Source organism: Dermacentor variabilis, chromosome 7, assembly GCF_050947875.1.
Source record: "Dermacentor variabilis isolate Ectoservices chromosome 7, ASM5094787v1, whole genome shotgun sequence".
Classification (NCBI taxonomy): Eukaryota; Metazoa; Arthropoda; class Arachnida; order Ixodida; family Ixodidae; genus Dermacentor; species Dermacentor variabilis.
This window is the reverse complement of record NC_134574.1, coordinates 62,753,088-62,766,964: the sequence shown is the minus strand read 5'-3', so window position 1 is coordinate 62,766,964 and position 13,877 is coordinate 62,753,088.

Below are 13,877 nucleotides of genomic sequence, written 5' to 3'. Positions count from 1 at the left end.
TTTAATTTATTCGAGATGCGGCACCTACGCCGTACCACATCTGCAATGACCTATGCCGGCGTGACAGAGGCTCATAGTAGAGTGGCACGTATGTACAAATTACCTCGTACTCAGTGACCCAGGTTCGTCGGATGATTGGCTTTAATACCTCTTCGCTCAACACTGCAGGGCGGCGCGATACCCATTCGATCGCGGACTACCCAGTGAACCAAGAAGGTTGCAAAACGGTTATATTAAAAAGCATATGCGTACGCAGTCCACCGAAAGTGCTTCAAGTAACCAAATAATGATAACCCAATAGTACAAGGCGCACCATATTTCACGATCTTAACACTTCGCTCCCACTCACACCTCCTTCCGTGAGGCATTGCTTCTAACCCGGCTTTGGTAGGGTGTGGCTTACAAGAAGACTTACACTACATCGATTCGAATAACCTGGTACATCGTGCGACGTTTGTGGCAGCAAAGCGAACACCGAAATTTTATTGTGCCGCTGTCATTGACTTGAGTCGCAAAGACAGTGTACATTCAATAGCGACGACTGGACGATTGGCCTTTGTCCACGCAGGCACTACTCGAAGAGCGCCCCATCGCTCATTGACCCTAAATTGTGTGAAAACACATTTTATGTTTTGAGGGCGACTGCCAAGTTTGAACAAATTTTGCTCCGCACGCGTGCGCGTATCCCCCACGTTTACGTTGCACCACCGCCCTCTCTATAGCTCACCTTTCTATTCCCTCTTTACCATTCCCAAGTGGAAAGCAGCGAACGAGGCGCATTCCTGGTTAATGTCCCTGCCTGCTTTCTTTCTTTCTTTCTTTCTTTCTTTCTTTCTTTCTTTCTTTCTTTCTTTCTTTCTTTCTTTCTTTCTTTCTTTCCTGTTCCTCTGCTGCTTGAGCTTTGTGGAAACTCGATGCCTTTATTTTCGCTTCCCCGTAGAATGTAAAACAAACATCAAGCGTTGGGCGGAGCCTTCTGATCTCAACAGTGTATTGGGGCCTTATAACTTTCAGCATAACTTCTGGTGCATATTTAATAACATTGTAAAAACACAATATGCAGATCGTGTTGATTTTGCTGTTTTAATGCGTCTTCTAGAACACTTGCCAAGTCATTTAGCTTCAAAAAGAGATGTTTTTTGCCTATTATTTACTGATGTGCACGTTCTGACGACAGCACTGAAAACTGGCTGAAAACTGGAGACGAGAGATACAACACGAACGCAGGTGTCCGTATAGTGTCCGTATAATTGATATGGCAGTAAGAATCGTCCATTGTTTTTTTCCTGGCATCAACGTCTGAAGGGGTCGTGGCTATCGAGTCAGAGCATTCTCTATTCCGTCCGTCGGCCAACATATGGCATAGAGTCTTTGGATAAAACAAATACTGATTTCTAGTGTGACGGTCTGAATACGCGCATCTGTCGGGCTAGGCTGCTGCATAGTACCACTGCGGGCATTTTGCGATTGCTGCTGTGAAAGGTAAGCGCTCAAAGTTAGGCTTCCTGTTGCACCTTGTCTCGTCAATAACGTAACTGCTTATAAGTAACAGTCTACTGAAGAATGTTACGGCGTTACACTGGGAATTAGTGTGCAAAGAACATAATTCATTTATTCAAGACGGCGTAAATATAGTTGATAACAAGCAATTATGCGCCTATAACTTATTACGTAGGAGAAGGCTGATACATCAGCTTGGCAATCTCGCAATTCACCTCTGACCGGATGCCAAGCTCGCTAGAGACCACATTAGCGAGCCTGGAGCTCCTTAAAGAGTTGAATACTTCTATTCGGAGTCCATTTCGGTACGAAAGAGCCAAAAGGATGATAAGTGCATGTGTGCCGGTGGCTGTACGAAGACTTTCGAGACACCTGTGACTGCACGAGCTGCTCAGACGCAATATGACGTTTTGCAGCAGCCCGGGTGTTTCGTCGTGACCATTCTTTGTGCACGACTACGTCGTAGCAACAAGCAGTGTATTCTTCGGAATATTTCGCTTACCGCTACATAATGAACAAAGAGGTGAGAATCTGATCATACACTCATGATGGGACGAATTGTGAATGAATGTATCATGTGGCAAGGCAGCGGCTGAATCACAGTGTACGGTATGCACGTACAGCGAAAGTGTGAGTCGTTATGCTGTTCAGTCGATCGTAGAGCACGTTTTCCCATTTGTCTGCTGGTGTTAAGGTGTTGTTTTCATATGCTGAGTAGAACATAAGCACATAATGACGTCATTGACATTAAACAAGGACTCACTTCTGTCCTTAAACAGTTGCTGAGGAGCCATGTATTTTATGGTGATATCAGCGAGGGAAAAGCCGGCGACACATGTTAAACAGCGAGTTTGGAAGGCTTTTGTAATACTACACTACGTGTTGTAGTCAGCAGTGACGGCGATCCATTTGTTGCCAGAAGGTAATTTACTAAATCGTCTTTGAATATTCATGCTGACGTGAAAGAATGATTCCATAGACACGTCAATATACTGAGAAAGCAGCCGGCAGGAAGCGTTGTTGATCGCTTGCGTCTTTGATAGAGGTCGCTGCCACAGTGAATGAAATTCAACACGACAGGACACTCTTCGAAAACAGGCAACAGGAAATACGTCACGACTAGCGTTTATCCCACCCGTTAGTTGACATGAGCACCGCAAAAGAAGAGTCTGGAATGAACTTACAGACGATTAATATTTTTGTGTTCTTTCTCGCTGAGACTAAAACGTTTTGCGTATAAGTTAATTTACACTTTGTGTCTTATATTTCTTGCGTTATCTAGGAGCAAGCTGACAGCACGCTAGGCGCGACAGATGCATGCATTCTGCGCCAGACAGGTCACCGAAGCTAGCGAGGCCAGGTTCGCATGTGTTGTTCGCCTGTTCGGCGATCCGTCTATTTTGGATGCAGCGTGTTCGTTGGGCTCCCGGCATGTTCTTGCGTTTCTTCTTTACTTCTACACGGCACCACTGCATTATTCGAGCACAGCAAGGCAAGAAATCCTGATTAACAGTCTGCGACGCATTCAAGGAGATTTTGGCTTTTATGACACCGAACCCAGACTGGGACGCACTTAGCGACAAACACCTCGTCCGTCACGGCGCAGTCAATTTGATTTATTGAGTCGTACTGGGAGATGTTTGCGACGCTTTCAATGAGCCGCAAGATTACTATAACTTATTTCTGTAGATTTTAGGCACGCTCGCTGCGTCCGGATTTGTCACGCAGTTAGCGAAAAGCACCTCGGCCGTGTGACGCAGTGTCGCGTGTACTTAATCTTACCGGGAGAAGCCTTGGCACTTTCTTTGACCCACATCATTATTGTAACTAATGTCGTTACTTTTTTCGGTAATTCAAATGCACAGTGGCCACGCCCGGCGTTGTGACGCAGTCAGCGAAAAGCAGCTAGGCTGTGTGCCGCAGTTAGTTTCGCGTGTACTGAATCTTACTGAAGAAAATAGACCGGCCATGGCGGGGGAATCTGTACAGAATCTTAGTGAGACAAGTTTGTGACACTTTCTATGGCCCCGCAACATATACAGTATTTCGGTGCTCACGCTTGTCGTAGACGCGACGAGCGATTACCAGGAGTATTCACCCGCAAGCATTTTGCTTGCGGCATCAGAATGCGCAAAAGAAAACGCTGAGGAGCTCGAAAAGCAAGAACTCGATAACTCTGTCTTCTGAATGACTGAAAACCGGCTTTTCACCCTGGCATTTCTCTTGAGTGCGAGTAGAAGGCATTCTGCGCGCGTCTAGTACGCTCTATATGACAGCCTGTGTTGTGGCCACATCTGTGTGTGTAGCGTACCATCGCGTGGCTTGAGGCCAAATTGTTTTCGAAACGCGCAGTTGCCCGCGGATTTGTGCTCTTAAAGTGCAAGAAATGACGCACGGGAATGGGAGAACGCTTGCAAATCAGATGTTGTTTTTTCATAATTTATAGCACGGTTTTATAGCACGCCAGGTATGTAAGAACCAATTGCTTTTGTTTGTAATGTCCCCCATTCACCACTTCCGCACTTTTCCTGTCTACACACAGTACTTCTAAAAGGGCTAAATACCAAAGTAATGCATGCCTGTAATTTTTTTCAGCTGATGCCATCCGGTGAAGCTTCATTAATTTGTAGCGAGTAATTTGACTGTATATTGTGAAACAATGACGTGGGCCTACAGCGAGGTACACGGTGCCCAAGTGCACTGGATAACCTCTGCTTGGTCACGTGAGCAGAACTTCGCCTCGATGGGCGTGGCATTACGTTCGCTGCACTCAACCCAGTTTCAGTTGCTGTGTGCTCTGGTAACCGAAATTCGTCGCCCGCAGTTCCGCCTTTATTCGCGTTTCTCCAAGCGCAAAAGGTGATAAGGCTTGTACGGAGAGCTAACTTCATTGTCCCAATTACAAGGAACCCGCTTAAACAATACATTTGAAACTGAGAGAATTATCTTTTGGTAATTAGCCACTAATTACCGCGTATCAGTTGTCACCCCGTAGTCGCCGCCACTGACGGTGTGTATCCGAAGGAGCCGTTCATTTATTTCAAAATTGCTACTTTTAAAGATTACTGAAAACCTTCGCATTAATTCCCCGTAGAACTGGTATGCTCCTTGAGCCAAAAATACCCGTGTATCATCGTTTGCTGTATTGAATATGATACACACAAAATATCTAGCTTAACTATGACGTAGGGTGCCGTGGCACATTAGAAAGCTGAAAATAACAAGCTCTTTGCCTACGATATCCTGTCCACCTTGTGTAAATATTAAATAAACGCTGTTTCGGCATACTATAGTCAGTAGGTACTGTGCAAAAATATATTTAAGAATAATGTACGGTTTATAGTATTATTATACAAAAATAATATTTAGCAAATCATATCGATATTGGTTCTTCACTGAGCACTTTAGAACATGAAACACCCTTTTCGGTTTTTTTTTTGTTGTTGGGAGAAAGAAGCCATACTGACTAGTGTCTTCTGGAATGCAGTGATCAAATCTTTTATTGAAATGCTGCAGCATGGAACCTATGATACCGTCTTATTGATGTTAAGTGACGAGTACATCTTATTAATGTGTTTAATAATGTTGTATCAAAAATTTTATTGGAACTGCTTCTTCGCTAAAGTTGGAGTTTCACTTCTTTAGTATACCTTGGCACTTCTGTGAGTAAACAGTCCTCGTTTTCCCTTGTTTTACGTGTTCGTTGTATTTAGTTACGCAGTCGGTTGTAGGGCCGGTAAGTATGGATGAATTCGTCACTCGTAGTTCGAACCACTGTCCGCCTGAAATTAAAAGAAAGCAGACAATGTAAATGCGTATGGCAAGTCCTATGTGGATGCACTGTTTTCTGTTTATTTCCAGATGCAGTGAAATGAAGTCTATCCTTGATGTTGATCCTTTGGGAAATGGCTTACACAGAGTACCTTCGTTGCCTATCCTGCAGAGAGCTAAAAAGGCAAGTAGGCGGACTAAACTTTTTTTTATTCGCAGTATAATTGCTGCCTCGTAGAGGGTAATAACAGCTGCTGAGCGTGAACACTCCTGCAAGATCCCCTTTTAAAGTTACAGTTGCCTGTGTTATTATGGCACAAAGGGACGCATCATTATACGCATCCCTCTAGAAGTGGCGGTTTTTTCGCACGTAACCAAATTAGAAAACTATTTCTTAGCTATATTGGCACCGTATGCCGAATTTATAGCTATCCCAGTGCTCCGTAGATTACATACGCATCGAAGTGAAGAAATAAGCATAATGTTCCAGTTAATTCGGCGCGTAAATTCAGCAACATTAGGCAAACAACAAGCTTTCGCGAAGGGAAGTCACTAAAATAGAACATATTTTCTCATTTTTATTTAAAACTGGCACGCAAGTAAACACTTTGGAGCAGGTGTTTTAAGTGCTACAGAAGAAGCATGAAAGGCTGATCCCAATTGCCAGGACAGCCTACCAGTTGGCGGAATTTGAGGGTTAAGCGCGGAACAATACAGCGCAAACATTCTTTCGCATGATTTTCGTCTTGTTTTTGTACTGTTTCTTGTTGCCTCATAACATCTGCATAAACCATCGCAATATCTTTGTCTTCTTTACTGTCGCGCAACCTTCAGAGGTGGAGACGGAAACCCGGCGTTCGTGAGGATGCGACCTCAAAGGTTGGGACGTATGCCTGAACGTACGACATGAACAATGTTGATAAGGTAGTGTTTAGAAGCTTGGATATCACACTTCTAGGCGTTGCAAAAAATTATCAACTTTATAAATAGGATAACTTCAATCAGATATGCATTTGAAAACGGTGCACAATTAGTGCCCCAGGAAAGCAACTGAGTAAATACAAAATAATAGTGGACTACTTTTCTAAGGCAACTAGATGCAGGCAATGTCTGCCATATTTCAGTATTTTATTGAAACATTAGACGACAATGATGGTAATACGTGTTCCAGACGCGGCAGTCATCGTCTTCTCGTATTGTGACATGTTGCCGCACGTGCCAAGGCGAGGCGCTGAATTAAAATTGTGAATGCAGTCATAATGAAACACGCCGTTATAGGGATACAGTAGGCACAAGCTGTTCCGGGGTACGTGGAAGCGTGTAATGGTTACAGGAGTTACATTTGGAAATGCGGTTGTTTGCTTGAAATCAGGGGTGAAATCAAGACTCGATGGCAACCAAAGGTAAGTGTAGAACGCCTCGCATTGGACGCTCTCGGGGACACTGAAACAGTGCAGAGTGATATGGGCTGGACCAGTTTTCAAGTGAGAGAAGCTCACAGTAAAATGAATTATGAACACCGACTAAGGAATATGGTGGAAAGTAAATCGGCTGGGATAGTGTTCAGGTATCTGTACAGGAATATCAATGATTCAGAATGGTGGCAAAGAACTAGAAAGCGTACCAGCAACTATGCGACCTGAAGGCGAGCAACACAGTAACAAAGATCGCCAACCGGAACGTCATAGATGCTGATTTAATCTCATTGTTGGCGGCAATGGAAAAAAAGCCTTATATGAGTAACTACAAAAGAAAAAAAACGAATTCAGAAATAAAACAATTTATAATAAGTTCAAGGGAATCTCATTACATTTTGAAGCGAGATCAGAATGCCTTAGAACACGCACGTATAAAGCGAAATATAGTAAGGAGGAAGTATGCTATTGCTGCCCTAAAGTTAAGGAAACGATGGACCATGTTGTAGTAGAATGTGAAGATATCTTCCCAGTGGTCGATTTAGGAATCACTGGACTCCTTGAAGGCCTTGCGTTCAGCGAGATCAGGAGGAAAGTAAACAGGTGCGGAATGGCGATTAGTGAAAGGCGGTTCTAAGATTGGTGGAAGAAAAGTAGGAAATGACAAAAAACGGAAGCGTACAAGAACAAAGTTCACTGTAAGGGTTCAGAAACATTGGTTATGGAAATTCATTGTTATGTTTTTTGCCCTTTTTTAACGTAGGTAGAACATTAGGCAATAGAATAACAAGAGCTTGGCGGCGCAACCCACCGGCCGATTCCAAAGAGGAGGCTCATAACGTCCATCCATCCATCCATGATTGGATCGAAATTGCAAGGTGTTGTCAGTTGGATGTTGCGGAGTGAAATTTTCGGTGCTTCAGGAAGTAAATTGGGTTGCGTTCATTAATGGAAGTAAACTGGGTTGCATGATACCTATGAGCACGCGGCATTTTTTTTTTAGTTTATCTCGTGATGGTCGATGTTCATCTGTTTTTTCACTTGAAGGAGTCAGATCTGTCTCGAAAACTTGTTGTTGTAAGTCTAATACGAGAATGCCTATAAACGATAGGCTGCTGCCTTGTTTCTAGACGGTGAAGGGCCTACCCACCAAGCCATTCTTGCAGCGTTAAATGTTAGGCGATGATTTATTTCTGCCATTATATAGCCACCTATACGTGAGGTCATTCTAAGTGCGCAACAGAGATGATCCGTCACCTCGTTTTTAATGCAGACACAGAGTACTTTACGGTGGAGTAAAAATCACAGCGCTTTTTTATTTGCAACTAATTGGACTAGTCGAGAACCTAGCAAGCACCGTTCGACAGTCTACCCGTGCTGACGCTGTCGACATCTGTATATGCACTCTAAGCATGAGACTGCTTCAGTGTCCCGCCCGGCTTCGCAATACAACATCAGAACGGCAAGTTGCGCCAGTTGGTTGGGATTCATGGTATGGGCTGTAACAGCGGACACAAGACAGGGACAACAGAAGGAATAAAACGGCGACACAGCGCTGGTGTCGTCGTTTTATTCCTTCTCTTGTCCCTGTCTTGTGTGCGCTGTTAGAATCCATACCATGAGTTCACAATACAACTTCATTGACCTAACACTACCTTTGTAAACGAGCATCGCTGTTGTCACCGGAGAAGTGCGCAGCAGTGGCATTTACTGGCGACACATTTTGCGCATTGGCTTATCAATCAGCGGAGAAGTAATGGCCTCCAACAGAAGAGACGACCTGTTCTTGGGGCTTGTGATTTATCGAGACCCGTCCTGGGGTCACCACATGAACCATATGAAACAGCGGCTGATTGCTCTTTGTCACCTGTTCAAGTTCCTCACAGGAAAGCATTCGGGGCTGTCTACACGAGCCATGATACAGCTGTACAGGATGTCCTTTGCTGGATAACTCTGGTACAGTCTACCTGTTACATTTCCCATCTGCAAAGCTAACTTTCGCACTACTCAGACCATTCAGGCGAGACTATTATTGCATGCCTTGGTATACAACGCAGAGCGTCAACGGATGAAATTATTGCCTTTGATCTGGACTGTTCACTAATGACCCGTATCCCCTTCTCGAGAACACATGCACACTTCAGGCACCTTCCCCGGAAATATCCCGACCATCTCGCCACCATAGAAAGGCACCAAACGTAATAAAGTACAGCTCTCAGTGGATATCGTGGTTCGTTTATATTCGAGTGCGCTCATGCGCCTGCACCAGTGTCACATCTATGGTGTTTGTTCCGTCTGAAGTGTACCTCAGTATTCCCAGCATGCGGAAAAAGTTGGACCTAGCGCCATCTGCTCTCAAACAAGTAAGCTTCCTCCTCTTGTACGAGAATTACGGTAGCAACGTACATATCTGTAATGATGGATAGATTGAATCGACCAGTTCTGGCGATGCTCTCTTTACAGCGACAAGAGAAGCAACACTGAGATTCAAGACTGCACGTTTCACGAAGTCTATGGCTGCAGAACTCACGGGTCCGCGCAGTGCAATTCAATTTAGTGACACAGAATCATTGCGTTTGGACCGTGTTTTCTGAATCGGGAAAGGCTTCACACGGTATGCAGTCAGTCTTCCCACGTAAATCTCACGAAGAGGAAATTGTGAACTTATAGCACAACCTCAAATAAAAAGGCCCGCAAATTATTTCACAGTGGCTGCGCGGGCTTTGCGGGATAAGCGCATGTGATTATGCTGGCAAATCTGCCCGATATTGGCATGAAGAGCACAGCACTCAAATTCCTCTTTCTCCGGCTAGAGCGTCTGTCGCATGGCACGCCAGCTCTTTTTACCTGCTGGCACATACCAGGGCTCTAATTCGGCGTATCAGAGTCCTTAAAGCGAAAGCATTATTCTACTCATGACACGAAAAACGTGGCGTAGTTGTAGGCGTTGGTGTTATTACCGTTGGTCCAAAAGGTAACCAAACCGCCGACGTTGGGTGGGAGTCAAACCCACCACATTTGTTGTTCATTGAGGCTCAGGTATTGCGGATACAAATAATTAAGGAACTCAAACCCACGACCATTGCTTGCAGTCGAAACCACGGCATTTGGTGTCATTCCAGGCCAAATTATTTAGCTCACAATGAATTGAGGTACAGTTAAGGCAGTCGAACGCATGAAGTTTGTTGGGAGTCGAATTCTTGACATATCATAGAAGTTGAACCCATGACTTTGCATTATTGCATAACGTAGATGCATTGCACGGTGGTCGCACATCTTTCGCATTCATACACGTACGATTAACTAAGTGACCCTTGAGTTTATTCGAGATGCGGCACCTACACCGTACCACATCTGCAATGACCTATGCCAGCTTGAATGAGGCTCATAGTAGAGTGGCACGTATGTACACATTACCGCTTACTCAGTGCCCCAGGTTGGTCGGATGATTGGCTTTAATACCTCTTCGCTCAACACTGCAGGACGGTGCAATAGCCATTCGATCGCGGACTATCTAGTGAACCAAGAAGGTTGCAAAACGGTTAGGTAAAAAACACATGCGTACACAGTCCACCGAAAGTGCTTGAAGTAACCAAATAATGATAACCCAAAAGTACAAGGCGCACCCTATTTCACGATCTGAACACTTCGCTCCCACTCACACCTCCATCCGTGAGCCATTGCTTCTAACCCGGCTTTGGTAGGGTGTGGCTTACAAAAAGACTTACACTACATCGATTCGAATAACCTGGTACATTGTGCGACGTTTGTGCCAGCAAGGCGGACACCGAAATTTTATTGTGCCGCTGTCATTGACTTGAGTCGCGAAGAGAGTGTACATTGAAAAGCAACGACTGGACGATTGGCCTTTGTACACGCTGGAACTACTCGAAGAGCGCCCCATCGCTCATTGACCCTAAATTGTGTGAAAACACATCTTGCGTTTTGAGGGCGACTGCCAAGTTTGAACAAATTTTACTTGGTGGGATCCTCCGCACGCGTGCGCGTATTCCCCACGTTTACGTCGCAGCACCGCCCTCTCTATAGCTCACCTATCTATTCCCTCTTTACCATTCAGAAGTGGAAAGCAGCGAATGAGGCGCATTCCTGGTTAATGTCCCTGCTTTCTTCCTTTCTTTCTTTCTTCCTTTCTTTCTTTCTTTCTATCTTTCTTTCTTTCTTTCTTTCTTTCTTTCTTTCTTCCCTCTTCCCGCTTGAGCTTTGTGGAAACTCGATGCCTTTATTTTCGCTTCCTTTTGTGGCCCCGTAGAATGTAAAACAAACATCGAGCGTTGGGCGGAGCCTTTTGATCTCAACAGTGCATTGGGGCCTTATAACTCAGCATAACCTCTGGTGAATAAACAATAACATTGTAAAAATAAATACAATATGCAGAACGTGTTGACTTTCCTGTTTTAATGCGTCTTCTAGAACACTTGCCAACTCATTTAACTTCAAAAAGAGTTGTTTTTTGCCTATTATCTGCTGACGTACACTTTCTGATGACAGTACAGAAAACTGCCTTCATGCACTGACGGAGAGGATTGGCAGCGATTTAAAATGCAAACATCATGGGCTCAAACATGTCAAACACTTCATAGAGTTGACATGTTGCAGCGAACCAGGACGCAAGGCAACAACTACTTGGTAGGTGGGATGTCGACCCGACTGCTACCAGGTGTCTAGCAACGCTAGTGACGTGAGAAGTGCCGTGAACGGTGTTGCAGGCGCCGCACCTGGATGGTGCGTGAATTGAGCGGAATGAAAATGTGTCGGTGTTTACGTACGTGCGGACTAGCGGCAAAAAATAGGCGTGGCATACCACGGGTGGTAAATAACTCAGAACAATAACATCCGAGTGTCAACATCTTCCTGTAGCGAAACGAATTACTCTATGAGTTCTTTTTTTAGTACGTCACTGGCCACCGATCGCGGGGAACAAAGAGGACCAGTCATTCAATGGTGCAGGATTCGTTCGCGGGAAGAAAGAGGGCCAGTATTCACTCACTGGGTCAAACGCCGCATGAAACCTTCCTCGCTCAGCATCGCTAATCTCAGCTGCTGTGGTTCCATCTGCGAGCTAATCGCTTGTGTACCGCAGCGGCAAAGACTCCAGGGTGCATGATTTTGCAAACTCTGGGGCATGCTCCGGCCTGCGCCCTGCCACCGCCATTTTTCCCGCTATCGTGTATCTACCTTAAGTCAGCACCATGCTATGTATTAGTTGACGTTTACTGTCTGTCCTGCTCAAACCAGCGCGTATACAGAGAAAGCGGGAAAGCTAGTCTGCTTTCTCGGCGCAGCCTATCAGGCTAAGGCCGAACGCGGACCATTTTCCGTGACTGCGCCGATTGCGCGAAGCGATGAGGGTGCGTGCGCTTCGCTTCTCGGTTGTCGCAGCCATATCCACTCTGCGATTCTGAACACCGTGTGCACCTCCACGCGCGAATGTTGTTTCCAAGGTAAATGCAGGATAACATTGCGACGACTCCACCACTGCTAACGAGGCTGTCATGAACGTGCTCCAAGTGTCCTAAGTATGGACAGCTGGGCTTGTTGGTTGTGATTAGCATTATGAAACATCGTTCCAGCGCACAATTGAACACGGACGAGAAGAGAGATACAACACGAACGCAGGTGTCCGTATAATTGATATGTCAGTAAGAATGGTCTATTGGTTTTTTCCTGGCATCAACGTCTGAAGAGGTCGTGGCTATCGAGTCAGAGCAGTGCCTCTTCCGTCCGTCGGCCAACATATGGCATAGCGGCTTTGGATAAAAGAAATACTGACTCCTAGTGTGATGGTCTGAATACGCGCATCTGTCAGGCTGCTGCATAGTGCCACAGCGGGCATTTTGCGATAGCTGCTGTGAAAGTTAAGCGCTCAAAGTTAGGCTTCCTGTTTCAACTTGTCTCGTCAATAACGTAACTACTCATAAGTAACAGTCTACTGAAGAAAGTTACGGCGTTAAACTGGGCATTAGTGTGCAAAGAACATAATTCATTTATTCAAAAGGGCGTAAATATAGTTGATAACAAGCAATTATGCGTCTATAACTTATTACGTAGGAGTAGGCTGATACACCAGCTTGGCAATCTCGCAATTCAACTCTGACCGGATGCAAAGCTCGCTAGAAGCCACATTAGCGAGCCTGGAGCTCCTTAAAAAGTTGAATACTTCTAGTCGGAGTCCATATCGGTACGAAAGAGCCAAGAGGATGATAAGTGCACGTGTTTCGGTGGCTGTACGAAGACTTTCGAGACACCTGTGACTGCACGAGCTGCTCACACGCAATATGACGTTTTGCAGCAGCCCGGGTGTTTCGTCGTGACCATTCTTTGTGCACGACTACGTCGTAGCAACAAGCAGTGTATTCTTCGGAATATTTCGCTTACCGCTACATAATCAAAAAAAGAGGTGAGGATCTGATCATACACTCATGATGGAACGAATTGTAAATAAATGTATCATGTGGCAAGGCAGCGGCTGAATCACAGTGTACGGTATGCACGTACAACGAAAGTGTGAGTCATTATGCTGTTCAATCGATCGTAGAGTACGTTTTTTTCATTTGTCTGCTGGTGGTAAGGTGTTGTTTTCATAAGCTGAGTAGAGCATAATCACATAATGACGTCAGTGACATTGAACAAGGACTCACTTCTGTCCTTAAACAGTTGCTGAGGAGCCATGTGTTTTGTGGCGATATCAGCGAGGGAAAAGTCGGCGACGCATGTTAAACAGCCAGTTCAGAAGGCTTTTGTTATACTACACTACGTGCTGTAGTCGGCAGTGACAGCGATGCATTTGTTGTCAGAAGGTAACTTACTAAATCGTCTTTGAATATTCATGCTGACGAGAAAGAATAATTCCATAGCAACGTCAATATACTCAGAAAGCAGCCGGCAGGAAGCGTTGTTGAACGCTTGCGTCTTTGATAGAGGTCGCTGCCACAGTGAATGAAATTAGACAAGAGAGGACACTCTGCGAAAACAGGTAACAGGAAATACGTCACGGCTAGTGTTAGTCCCACCCGTTAGTTGACATGAGCACCGCCAAAAGAAGAGTCTGGAATGAACTTAGAGACGATTAATATTTTTGTGGTCTTTCTCGCTGAGACTAAAACGTTTTGCGTATATGTTAATTTACACTTTGTGTCTTATATTTCTTGCGTTATCTAGGAGCAAGCTGAC